This window comes from Plecotus auritus (genome assembly GCF_963455305.1).
Source record: "Plecotus auritus genome assembly, chromosome: 1".
Taxonomy (NCBI): Eukaryota; Metazoa; Chordata; class Mammalia; order Chiroptera; family Vespertilionidae; genus Plecotus; species Plecotus auritus.
In genome coordinates, this window is record NC_137770.1 from 162,000,223 (window position 1) to 162,012,855 (window position 12,633).

The following is a 12,633-nucleotide window of genomic DNA, read 5'->3' on the forward strand; positions in this document are numbered from 1 at the left end:
CCCTTTTTACTTGAGGTTTCTGAAATTGAAAGCCAAAGGAATTTCAGTTTTTATAGAATGACATGGACACCCAACTGAAAAATTAAAGGTGGATAAAATAGGCCAAGTGAAAGTTCATCAGTGACTTTTGTATGAGCTGTTTTGGTGTAATTCTATTAGTGCAAGATAAATTGCAGTAAATTTAGGGGTGAATGGAAAGTTAGAAGCTAGGATGCAGAAGTTTAGACTTCATGTTATTCCCTACAGAATTTTGGTTGTGAATTAAAATATATTGATATAGAGGAAGGTTATAATTAAGATATTTTGTTTTGGAGTTTAGATTATTTTGCTGTTGTTATTTTATTGTTTTTTTTCTTTTTTGTTACATGTTTGTTAATGAGATTTCTGTGTGTATGCTTATATGCTGGGGGGAAGAGAGGGAATACTCGCCCTGGCCATTGTGGCTCAGTTTGTTGCAGCATCATACTGTACACTGAAATGTCGCAGTTTCTATTTCCTGTCAGGGCACATACCTAGGTTGTGGGTTAGGTCTCCAGATGAGGAGCACGCTGGAGAAAACCAATCAGTGTTTCCAATGTTTCTCTCCTTTCTCCCCTCCCCTCCCCTCCCTCCCCTCCCCTCCCCTCCCCTCCCCTCCCCTCCTCCCTCCCTCCTTCCTTCCCTCATTCCTTCCTTTCTTCCTCTTTCCCTCCCTCCCTCCTTCTCTCCCCCCTCTCTTTCTCTCTCTCTTTTCTCTCCTCTCTCGCCTCTCTCTCCCTCCCCTTCCCCTGTCTCTAAAAGAGGTGTAAGGACAGCCTTTTACCCTCATGTGGATTATCTGTTTTCTCCATAGTGTTGTTAACAATTCTTAAGCACTTTTCTGAAGAACACTTTTTTCCTCAGAGGATTAGGGCTTTAGCCCCTATTAATTCTTCACCTCAATCAACACTATTTAGTCTGGACATTGGTGGATACCTATGGAGGACCTCTAAACTTCTCATAACAATGTTCTGGAGCACCAGTGACTCTGACAGTCAAGGTAAGCAACCCTACAATTCTTTTACTTTATCATAACCAATTATCTCTATCAAAAGTTGAAAGAGGAACCCCATGGATCTATTCTAAGCTTTCAGGTCTCTTCATCTGTGCACACAATCCTATCTTCCATTCCTTCCTGGTTTACCTTGACCCTAGCTAAAGAGTAGTATGACTATGACTACTGAGTCACAGGATCTCCAGTGCTGAATTCAGTACTATTCCCATGGAGGGCTTTGGAGAGTTTGTTTATTGAGAGGAACAGGCAGCATTAATTCATGTTGAGAAGACTCACTCTTCTCTACAGGTCCCTAATGCCTGTTCCCCTCAACTCCTGCCTCAGCTGCTTTAGAACAAAGCTCAGTGAACTAGGCCAGTTCAGTGGGATAGGAATGAAGGTGACCAGCCATCCAATTTGCTGGGATTGAGGTGGTTCCTGGGATCCTGAACTTCCAGTGGAAAAATCAGGAAAGTCCCTCAGGAAAGTCGGGGCATGCAGGTATGAGCAGCTCTAGGAGGAGCTCAAACTTGACTGCTGTTGTGCAGAGGCCCAAATCATCATTCTACTTTGTCCTATGGGGAGAGCAGTACTGGGTATAGGGTTGGCCAAGAGTGCTAAGGCAAAAGCAAAGTCCCTGAGTCCATATGCGTGGGAGGGGGTGCCAAATGAGAAAAACGCCCCTGGTTGCTCCAGCCATTCACAGGCTAGCTTCTGCCACCTTTGAGTAGCAAGGTAGACATCAGAGCCTCCGGTGGCTATTATAGCCCCTAATGCACAGGTGTGCATTAGGTGTTAAATTCTTGGTCTGTGTTACCATGATGGGAAGAAACACCTGAATTCAACTGATAGGGTTTGAGAAAAACCCACAGAGAAAGAAAAAATGGTAAACTATCAGCTCACTGAGGAAGAAATACATAACTAAAGTAATTAAATTTGTAGTTAAAATTCTTCAAAGAAAACTCCAGACTTAGAAAGTTTCACTGGTGAATTCTACCAAATATTTAAGGAAGAAATAAATATTTTACAGAATTTCTTCTACAATGAAGAAGTTTTGGGGACACTTCCTAGTTCATTTTATGAGGAGAGCATTACCCAAAAACCACAACTAAAGTCATCATAAGAAAATAAAAGGACAGAGCAATAGCCTTCATGATTGTAAATATAAATATCCTTAAAAAATATTGGCCAAGTGAATTCAGCAATATGTAAAAATGGTAAAATGTGGGGTTTATTCTGGAAATGGAAGACTGGTTCAATAGTCAGAAATCAATCAGTATAATAAACCATTTGTAAGGAAAGGATATGGTCATTTCACTAGATGCAGGAAAAAAAAATTTGGCACAGTTCACTATTCATGCAATAAAAGAAGTCTTCCTCAACCTGATGAAATAGATGTACAAAATACCTACAGCTAACATTAATTGGTCAAAGACTGAATGCTTTCTTCCTAAAATTGGAGCAAGACAGCAAGGCCCCCAATAACTACTTTTTTTTTTTTAAATATATATTTTATTGATTTTTTACAGAGAGGAAGGGAGAGGGATAGAGAGTTAGAAACATCGATGAGAGAGAAACATCAATCAGCTGCCTCCTGCACACTCCCTACTGGGTATGTGCCTGCAACCACAGTACATGCCCTTGGCCAGAATCGAACCTGGGACCCTTGAGTCTGCAGGCCGACGCTCTATCCACTGAGCCAAACCGGTTAGGGCAACAATAACTACTTTTATTAGTCAATGTAGGTAGTGCAATAATGGGAGAAGAAATAAATAATAAATACAGCTTGAAAATAAAAAATACTGTCTTTATTCACAGACAACTTAATTGTCTAAGTAGAAAAACCCAAAGGAATCTACAAAAAAGCTATTAAAATAGATAAGTGAAATTAGCAAATCAATATTTTAAAATCAAGTGCATGTCTGTATGCTAGCAATGAACAATTGAAAATTGAAATGGATATATAGACCATTTTCAGTAGTATCAAAACACTTGACATAATTATGGATCAATCAAACAGAATATGTGCATAATCTGTATGTGGACACCACAAAAACACTTATGAGAGAAGCGCCAATTAAAGGAGACATTAATGAACATGGTAGTGTGCTCTTTTCATGAATTGGACAGCTCAATAATGTGATAATGTCAATTCTCCAATAATTAATGCATAGATTTTAAAATATAGTTTGAATAAAAATCACACTGGATTTTAAAATAAGAATTGACAAACTATTTCCACAATTTTAATGGCAACTCAAAGAAACAGAATAACCCAAGCCATTTTTTAAAAGGGAGAACAAAATTGGTGGGTCCCCACTACCTGCTTCCAAGGCTTATTACAAAGCTGAGGTAGACATGTCAGTGTGGTATTAACAAAAAGATGGACACATGAATCAAAGAACAGAGAAAAGTCCAGAGATAGAGCCACTAAATGTTGTTGATTGATTTTCTACAAAGTTGTAAAGGTAATTCAGTTGAGAAAAAACAGTGTTTTCAACAAATGGTCCAGGGGTCTTCCATATGAAAAAATACTGAACTTTGGCCCATACTTTGCAATGTAGACAAAAATTAACTCAAAATGAATTATTAACCTAAATGTTAAAATGCATCAAATTTCTAGAAGTAAACATAGGAGAAACACTTTGTGACTTTGAGTTCAGAAAAGATTTCTTAGGCATAACACCAAAAGCACTACTCTTAAATAAATAAGTGAATAAATTTAAATAAAGGTGATGGAAAAAATAAAATAATTTTTAAAAATAAAAATGAAAAAAGAACTGAGTTTTGAAAGACACTATTAAAATGAAAAGCAATAAACTAAGAAAATAACAGCAAAACGTATTAAATAAATAATGAGCATTCAGAATACATAACAAACTCAAAATTCAATGGTAAATAAGCAGGAACAATAAAAAGAACTGGCTGAAAGATATGAAGACTCACTTCACCAAATAGGATATTTAAATAGCAAATAAGCACATAAAAAGATGCTCAACAACTGTAATCATTAGAGAAATTCAAATTAGACCACAATGAGATACCCCTGCATATCTGTTAGAATAAACAGCAATGAAAAAGACTGGCCACATAAAGTGTTGGCAAAACTGCTGAGCAGATGGAACTCTTACCCTTGGCTGGTAGGAATGCAAATGGTATGGCCACTTTGGAAAAAGAAGTTTGTAGTAGATTTCTTTGTAATCCTCCCACCCCCAACTATAAACACATAAAGTGACATTGCTACCATTGTAACATATTTACCCACTCTCAATCTTTATTTTTCTAGAAATCTTTTATGGTAAGCACATTGCTGATAATGACCAATAAGGACTTAAAATATTACAAATTGAGCTTTTCAAATTCTGAGGATTAATGATAATGTCCATGTTGGCACTTTTTTTTAAAAAACTTTGGTGCACTTTCTCTTTTAAAAATCAAAGTCTACATTAATCCTAGGACTACAGTCTCTTTAGTTCACCTTCGCATGATAAACTCCAGGAAAACTTAAAAACATTTACAAAGAGCGTGATTGCAATTCTTGCATGCTTTTCAGCAGACCTAAATTCAGGATATAAATTATTTCCTTGAAAAATTCAGTTGGCTCAACATATTTTTGAAAGAGGAAATTCCAAGGCTTTGAAAAGCACATCTGTGTTACAGAGAAAACACTTTCTAAGCAGAACAAGTCTTTCTGACTATGCAAAATATCAAAATTTCAATTTCATGTTTTGAGATTATCTGTCTCTAAAGACTTTTTCCTTCAGTCAGAATGGTTCAAAAATGTTGACAGGCAAATCACGGTCATGTCAGAGGCTTAGCCAAGTAACTATGAAAACCAAGTGCTATATTAAATTATTTTCTTAGGGCAAATAGGTCTTTTCAAATTAAGATTTTCCATTCCCAAGTGGTGAGGATTCCAGTTGAAGATGACCGTGCCTTTCCAAAGCATTTGGAATTAAATGAGAGACAAATCAGGCAACTGGGGATTAAAATATTCATTACCACACAAGTTGTCAGAAAACGTGACTTAGTTGTGTGGCAACAATGTTTTTACATATACTATGACAAACCCACAAAATTTAGTGTCAAAAACTGTTGGAATTAAGGCTTCAAAACATCTGAACCCTAGTGATTCTGGCCATATCATATGTCCTTGTTTGAACCTCAATTTCATTATCTGTAAATAGAAATAAATATAATACCAACCCTACAAATACTCTTATAGTTTTATTTTTTAATCTTCAGATGAGGATATGTTTTTATTGATTTTTTTAAAGAGAGAGGAAGGGAGAGAGATAGAAACATTGATATGGGAGAGAAATGTCAATCAATTTTATCCCAAACACTCCCTGACTGGGGATCAAATCTGCAACCTAAGTAAGTGCCCTGATTGGGGATTGAACCTGAAAACTTTTTGGTGTATGGGATGATGCTTCAACCAACTGAGCACCAAGCCAGGGCTCTTGTAATTGTTTGATGGACTATTGATAACATGTGAGCACATTCCATGTATTTTTATGTGGTGTAGACATTTTATTAATTATTAGAATAGCAATAACACACTGTACTATCCCTGAGATGATGTGAGACTTAGTAACTTAAGAGATTGAGAGCTGCTGGCTCTAGGGCACTTTATACACCAGGCACTCTCTCAGTGTATACTTCTGTGACAAATGTATGGTTCCAGATTTTGTACCTTGAATACATTTATGTATATTTGCTGATTTTTCTTCTGTGTTTTAGTCAGCCATGCATTTGAGTATCTTTCTTCAACTCATATCAGTTTATCATCCTATTTAATAAAAGAGTAATATGCAAATTAACCATCACTCCACTACAAGCCACGCCCACAAGCCAATCAGGAGCGAATATGCAAATAAACCCAACCAAGATAGCCATGGCCACAGAGAGCAGGAGAGAGGCTTGGGTTTCCCCGGCAATGGAGGAAGCCAAGCTTTCCGCCTGCCCTTGCCGGCCTAAGCCTCTGTTTAAGGCTACAAAGTTTCAATTATAGAAGATAAATAAATCACAATAGAAATGGCTGCCGCCACGGAGCAAGCAGAAGGCTTGGCTCCGCTTCAGGCTACAAAGTTTCAATTGTAGAAGACAAATAAACCCCAGATACCAGGGCCTCTGCTTGGGTTGACAGGGGGCGTGGCCGGCCTGCAAACCACCACAGGCCCCTCATCCAGGCCACCCCACGCCCCAAGGGAACCCCCACCCTGATCCGGGACACCCTTCAGGTCAAACCAGTTGGCCCCCACCTGTGCACCAGGCCTCTATCCTATCTAATAAAAGAGTAATATGCAGATTGACCATCACTCCAACACACAAGATGGCTGCCCCCATGTGGTCAAAGATCCTGCCCCCATGTAGACACAAGATGGCCACCACAAGATGGCCAGCAAGGGAGGGCAGTTGGGAGGGACCAGGCCTGCAAGGGAGGGCAGTTGTGGGCAATCAAGCCTGCAGGGGAGGGGAGTTAGGGGTGACCAAGCTGGCAGAGGAGGGAAGTTGGGGGCAACCAGGCCTGCAGGGAAAGGCAGTTGGGGGGGACCAGGCCTGCAGGGGAGGGCAGTTAGGGGTGACCAGGCCTGCAGGAGAGGGCAGTTAGGGGTGACCAGGCCTGCTGGGGAGGGCAGATAGGGGAAAACAGGCTGACTGGGGAGTGGTTAGGCATCAATCAGGCTGGCAGGGGAGTGGTTAGGGGCAATCAGGAAGGCAGGCAGGTGAGCAGTTGGGAGCCAGCAGTCCTGGATTGTGAGATCAGGCCTAAACAGGCAGTCGGACATCCCTCGAGGGGTCCCAGATTGGAGAGGGTGCAGGTTGGGCTGAGGGACACACACCCCCATGCACGAATTTCGTGCACCAGGCCTCTAGTATTGTATAAAGAGAATTCATCTGGGATAACTTCAGTTTTTTCAAAATCTGACCTAAATGCATTTGCTCAGCTAGAAAATATTTCATTGTCATGAATACTCTGTCTACATCACCCATTTTATCTTCTATTCTGTTTATTTTGAGCTTCAGTTTACTAGGTGGTTAGGTTAGTTCTGATTTTAGGAACCATTACTGCCAACCCACCCCCTTTCCTTTCCAAACAAACAGAATGTTCTGTAGGCTGGTGTGTATGGAAAAGGCCTGTGTGCGCTCTTATACATTTGTTGAGTTGAAGAAATAACGTGACAGCTACGTGGAAAGCTGTAACATTCAGTTTTTGATTTGCATGTGAATTTGAAGATAGATGTTATAAATTAAGGTGTAGTTTTGAGTATCCTCAATGCACACTTATTATTTCTGTGCTTTAAAGGAATCACTTTCCAAGGCTTATCTACTGATAGCTGTGTTGTTTGGGCCTACTGATTCTCTACTTCCCTCTTTCTTCATAAATGCACCTAGATTTTTGTTCCAGGATTTCCCCATCCCTCAAAATTGGTGTGTTCCAGACTCTCCTGCAGGTCTGAGCTCCTCAGTGCAATCCCGCCCTGGCCCCAGCCTCACTCAAACACATTATTTTAGGGATTTGGGCAATTACTCCTATTTGGTGAGGAAAACTGGGCAGCAGGCTTGGATGCCAGCAAGCAGATTGGAAGTCAGCCTGATTGAAGCCCAGTCACGAAGGGGATCAGGTCCTGCAAAATAGAACATGCAGAATAGGGCTCTGGTGCAACTGCGTTGGAAGCCTGAACTTCTTCAGACCTTACATGTCCATTGCTTTCATTTACAGCTTCAGCCAATTTGATTTGTAGCCCACAGATTACATTTTTGTTGCATTGATACATTTGCTAATATAACTGATTCATGAGGTGGAATTTAAAGATTGCACAAGATATTCGAATCATGCAGTAGCATCATATGTTTCTAACTATATGCAAGAAAGCTTTGGCAATTTTATCTGAGAACTACACACTATTAGGAACCTCTAAAATCATATAGTTCAACCCCTCATTTTATAAATGAGAAACAGGTCATCAAAAATAATTGAAGTTGTCCAATTTAATAGACTTGGATAATGACATGGGATTAAAAACTAGTTCTTTTCAGCACAGAAATCACTTCTTCTAGCTTGAGCATTTTTCATTATGTTTTCCATGAGCTGTGAAAGCCCAGTGCAGGTAACAAAGCTAAGCCAGCTAAGAGAGCTTGCAAAGGTGAGGGCAGAGTGGGGCATCCTCTATGAAATCTAGAGCAGAAGTTCAGGAACAGTGAAGGGGAGTCACAATAGTAATCCTAGTGCTCAGTGGTGATAAGGTGCTCACTCAGGGTCAGAGGTTAGTGTTGAAGATGGGGACTTCACCTGGTTGTGGTACTGGAGGCCTCATGGTTTCAGTAGGCAGGGTAAGAACTCACAGAACAGCCCCCCTGCATCTGCAGCTTTTTCCTTGGTCCCATGGTTCCTGTGGCTAATTTTAAGTTCTGAAAATACCTGTCAATCTTGTTACTAATATGAATATGAATTTCTAGGAAGTGAAGGTAACCCATAACCCACCAATCAAGGTTTATCGAGGCCCAAGGCCGAGATACCAGGGCTGATGTGGGAAAATGATTTGAAACAGTGCTTGACATTCATGAAATCAGCTAGAAATGTCAATTGCTGCTTGAGGTAAACATTTCTTTTCTAGGGTAAATGTTACAGCCTTTACGTTTTATGATCGCATGTCATTCAAGCACTTGTCTAAAGGACAGAGATACATCTTGGAAATACCTTCCATTCCTAATACATATTTGTGTTTAACTATAAAACCATTTAACCCACTAGCTTATTGTAATTGTCAAAACAGAGAACACAGAAAACATTTCTTTCATTGTAAATATAAAACAAAACCAAGTTCTTTTCTCTGCTTTAGCATCCTTTTGAATACTAATGCATAAAATCCCAGATTAAATTAATCTCAGTTGTCACAGTCACACTTGGCAAATGAATCATAAAATAGTTTCCTCTTCATGTGACAAGTTGTCCTTGACAGCAAATTAAAATCTTAATAAGGGTTCCTGGAACAAACGTGCATATATACATGCATAATCTCCTGTTGCGAGTGTCCCCCCCTCCACATCCTGCGTGGTTCAGGGTTCAGGTTCAGGGTTCGGGCTCTGGAGGAGGCTGCACACAAATGAAAGAGACTAGAAAATATTAATTTGGAAATATTGGGGGCCAGGCAGGAGCCCAACTCAAGGGGAAGGACTCCACCCCGCTCTGGCCTTGCTATCCCTTTTATTAAGACTATGGGATACACCCATAGCCTTTAGGCAGGCAATTCCAATAATAGCCCATCAGCAAGGATTTACATAAGACTAAAAGGTGGAAGTTGCTTTAGCTCCCTTTGTTTCAACTAGACAGTGGGTGGTTGGCTCTGACCTTTCGGAGCCTTCAAGGTTAACTAGCCTTCCAGATTCCTGTCCACACCTCTCTGCTAGTGAGGACACTGGGAGGCTTCCAACAATCTCCTTTATTGGAGCTCATTGAGACAATACAAATTATTTTGCTTTGTATTTCAGAAATTGTGAATTTTAAAGAATATCTTCCAGATCATTTTATTTCAAATTATCTATACACTTGAATACCTTTTACTTACCTATAAAATAATTGCTTTTGAAATCTTTTTGTTTTTATTTTTTTATTTCTTTGTTTTGGACATCTTGCTAGGATTGTTAGATAATGATTTTTTTAAAATCACATAACAATCATTTATTAACTGTTTACTTAAAAAATACAAATATCAATGGTATAATTCTCTGCCTCCTACCTTCCCTCACAATCAGTGTGTTCTTGTGGCAGTGGTGCAACATAGAGAGGTCAGAGGACACTTACAGAGACAGGTCTGAGATAGGAAAGTGGAAGAAAGACACACCAGAAAATGGGTGGAGACTTACAGCTTCAACTCTAACATAGGAAGAGCTTGGAAGTTATCATTATTGTCCTCACAACAAGACAAAAGCTGAACAAACTGAAAAAAAATTGATGAGGCCTCAGGTCTAGGCACTACTCCACAATCTTGAGAGAAAAGAGAACCTGAAGAGTCACAGCTAAGATCTGCTTACCTGGAACAGAAATCACTGGGATTAAACTGGGAGAAACACTTAAATGGTAATTGTGCTGAATTGCTGGAGGCAGAGTATGGACCTGCATGTAAGAGAGAAATTGGTAGGGTTTTACCTCCACAAACTCTGTGGAGAGCCAAGGAGAATCTCTTTGTGACTCTGGCAGGGTAGAGGGAAAAAAGTCATGGTGAAACACACCCAAGTCTTCTCCATAACAAAAACCTAGTCTGAGGGGAAGATTTTATCAGGGCCCCATTCTACCTAAGAGAAACCTCATGCCAGCCTTTCCAGATTTCCTGAAGCTAAGTAGCACCCATAGGGATCCCAGCCTAGGAACACAGGCCATTAAGATCCTGAGAGTTAATCATAAGGAAATAGAGCACTTCCCACCCCTAACAACATATCAATGGGCCCACCATATAATTACAGTAGATTGTAACTGCAAGAGCTGTGACATTCAGATTCCATCTAAGGAGGAATTCTTAGGGAAGTCCCAAAGACATCAGGGGAGACAAAAACACTGAAACTAGAGGAATTTGAAATATCTGGCATATACAGATAAAATAAACATACCCCAAACCTCACTTGAAAGGTCTATTTATCTAAGTTCCAATTGCCCAGAATGTCATGTCTGGCTTTAAGTCACAAGACATGCTAAAAGATGTACAGTCTGGAAACAGAAGCATCAGAAACATAGGTATGACACAGATTTTGGAATTATTTAAAAATCACTATGAGTAACATGTTAAGGGATTTAATAGAAAAAGTAAACTACATGCAAGAAGAGGCAAATAATGTAAGTGGGGATATGGAAACTATTTGATGGATAGGGGAAAGAATCACTGAGTTTGAAGCTATGTCAGCTGAAACTTCCAGACTAAAATTCAGAGAGAGAGAGAGAGAGAGAGAGAGAGAGAGAGAGAGAAAGAAAGAGGAAGATAGTAGGGAAAAATATGACTGGTATTTGGACTTTATAACATTTCTGGTAATTTGGGGATTGGAAAAAATAAAGGGCAAAGGTCTAGTCTAGATCACATAATCTTGGAATATTTAATAGATGAGCAGATGCCTAAAGAACGAAGGAAGGTGGGATCTGGGTAGTTCATGCCCAGTTCAAAGGGGCAATTTTTTAAAAAATTGATTTATAATTTAGAGAGAGAGAGAGAGAGAGAGACATCAATGTGTTGTTCACTTATTGATTGATTCTTTTATTTCTTTTATGTGCCCTGACTTGAGATTGAACCAGCAATCTTGATGCATCAGGATGATGCTCTAACCAACTGAACTACCTGGCCAGGACAATGGGACATATATATATTTTTTTTTTAAAAAAAAATATTTTTATTGATTTTTTTACAGAGAGGAAGGGAGAGGTATAGAGAGTTAGAAACATCGATGAGAGAGAAACATCGATCAGCTGCCTCCTGCACACTCCACACTGGGGATGTGCCCGCAACCAAGGTACATGCTCTTGACCGGAATCGAACCTGGGACCCTTCAGTCCACAGACGGATGCTCTATCCATTGAACCAAACCAGTCAGGGCAAAGGGGCATATTTTAACTGCAGTTTACATAAGACATTTTCTTCCCCATGTAACATCTTCCTTAATTTCCTGACCTCCATCCTCTCCTCTAGTGTCCAGGAGGTAACATGATGTACTAACATTACGTACTGTACAATTCAGCCTTATTAGTTTCCTGGCACTAACATCCAAATTATAAGTCTGCATGGGGAGGATGGCCTGGCAATGTTTTAGTGATTCTAATAGTTATAATACTGCCTGCATATCTGGGACAATTAGAAACAGATTGTAGCATGGCTGGTTGTAGCTCAGAGGTTGAGCATTGACCCCAGGAACCCAGGTCCCTGGTTCGATTCCAGATCAGGGCAAATGCCCAGGTTGCAGGTTCAACCCCAGTAGAGCTTGCAGGAGGCAGCTGATTGATGTCTCTCTCTCATTGATGCTTCTATCTCTCCATCCCTCTCTCTCTAAAATAAATAAAAACATTAAAAAAAAGAGATTAGCCGAAACCGGTTTGGCTCAGTGGATAGAGCGTCGGCCTGCGGACTGAAGGGTCCCAGGTTCGATTCCGGTCAAGGGCGTGTACCTTGGTTGCAGGCACATCCCCAGTAGGGGGTGTGCAGGAGGCAGCTGATCGATGTTTCTCTCTCATCGATGTTTCTAACTCTCTATCCCTCTCCCTTCCTCTCTGTAAAAAATCAATAAAATATATTTAAAAAATAAAAAAATAAAAAAATAAGAGATTGTAAACTGTTCTCAGATCAATTTTTCTCTGCTTCAGTCTTCCAATATTTTTATATTTTTTAAAATAACATCTCATTTGAATATGTGCTTTACGTGAGAAATGTGCAATACTTTCAAATTAGTTATATTTTTAATAACAAATATTGTATTATTTGCACACTCCCATTTTGATTTACACAGGCTTAATGCCTTGTATTTTCCATAATACTTCCCTACAGAATTGAAGTTGATACTTGATGATTAGGCTTACTTGAAGACTCATCAATTTGGTCTTATGATGATTGAAGTTTTAGATGGAGTTTTTGACATTTTAA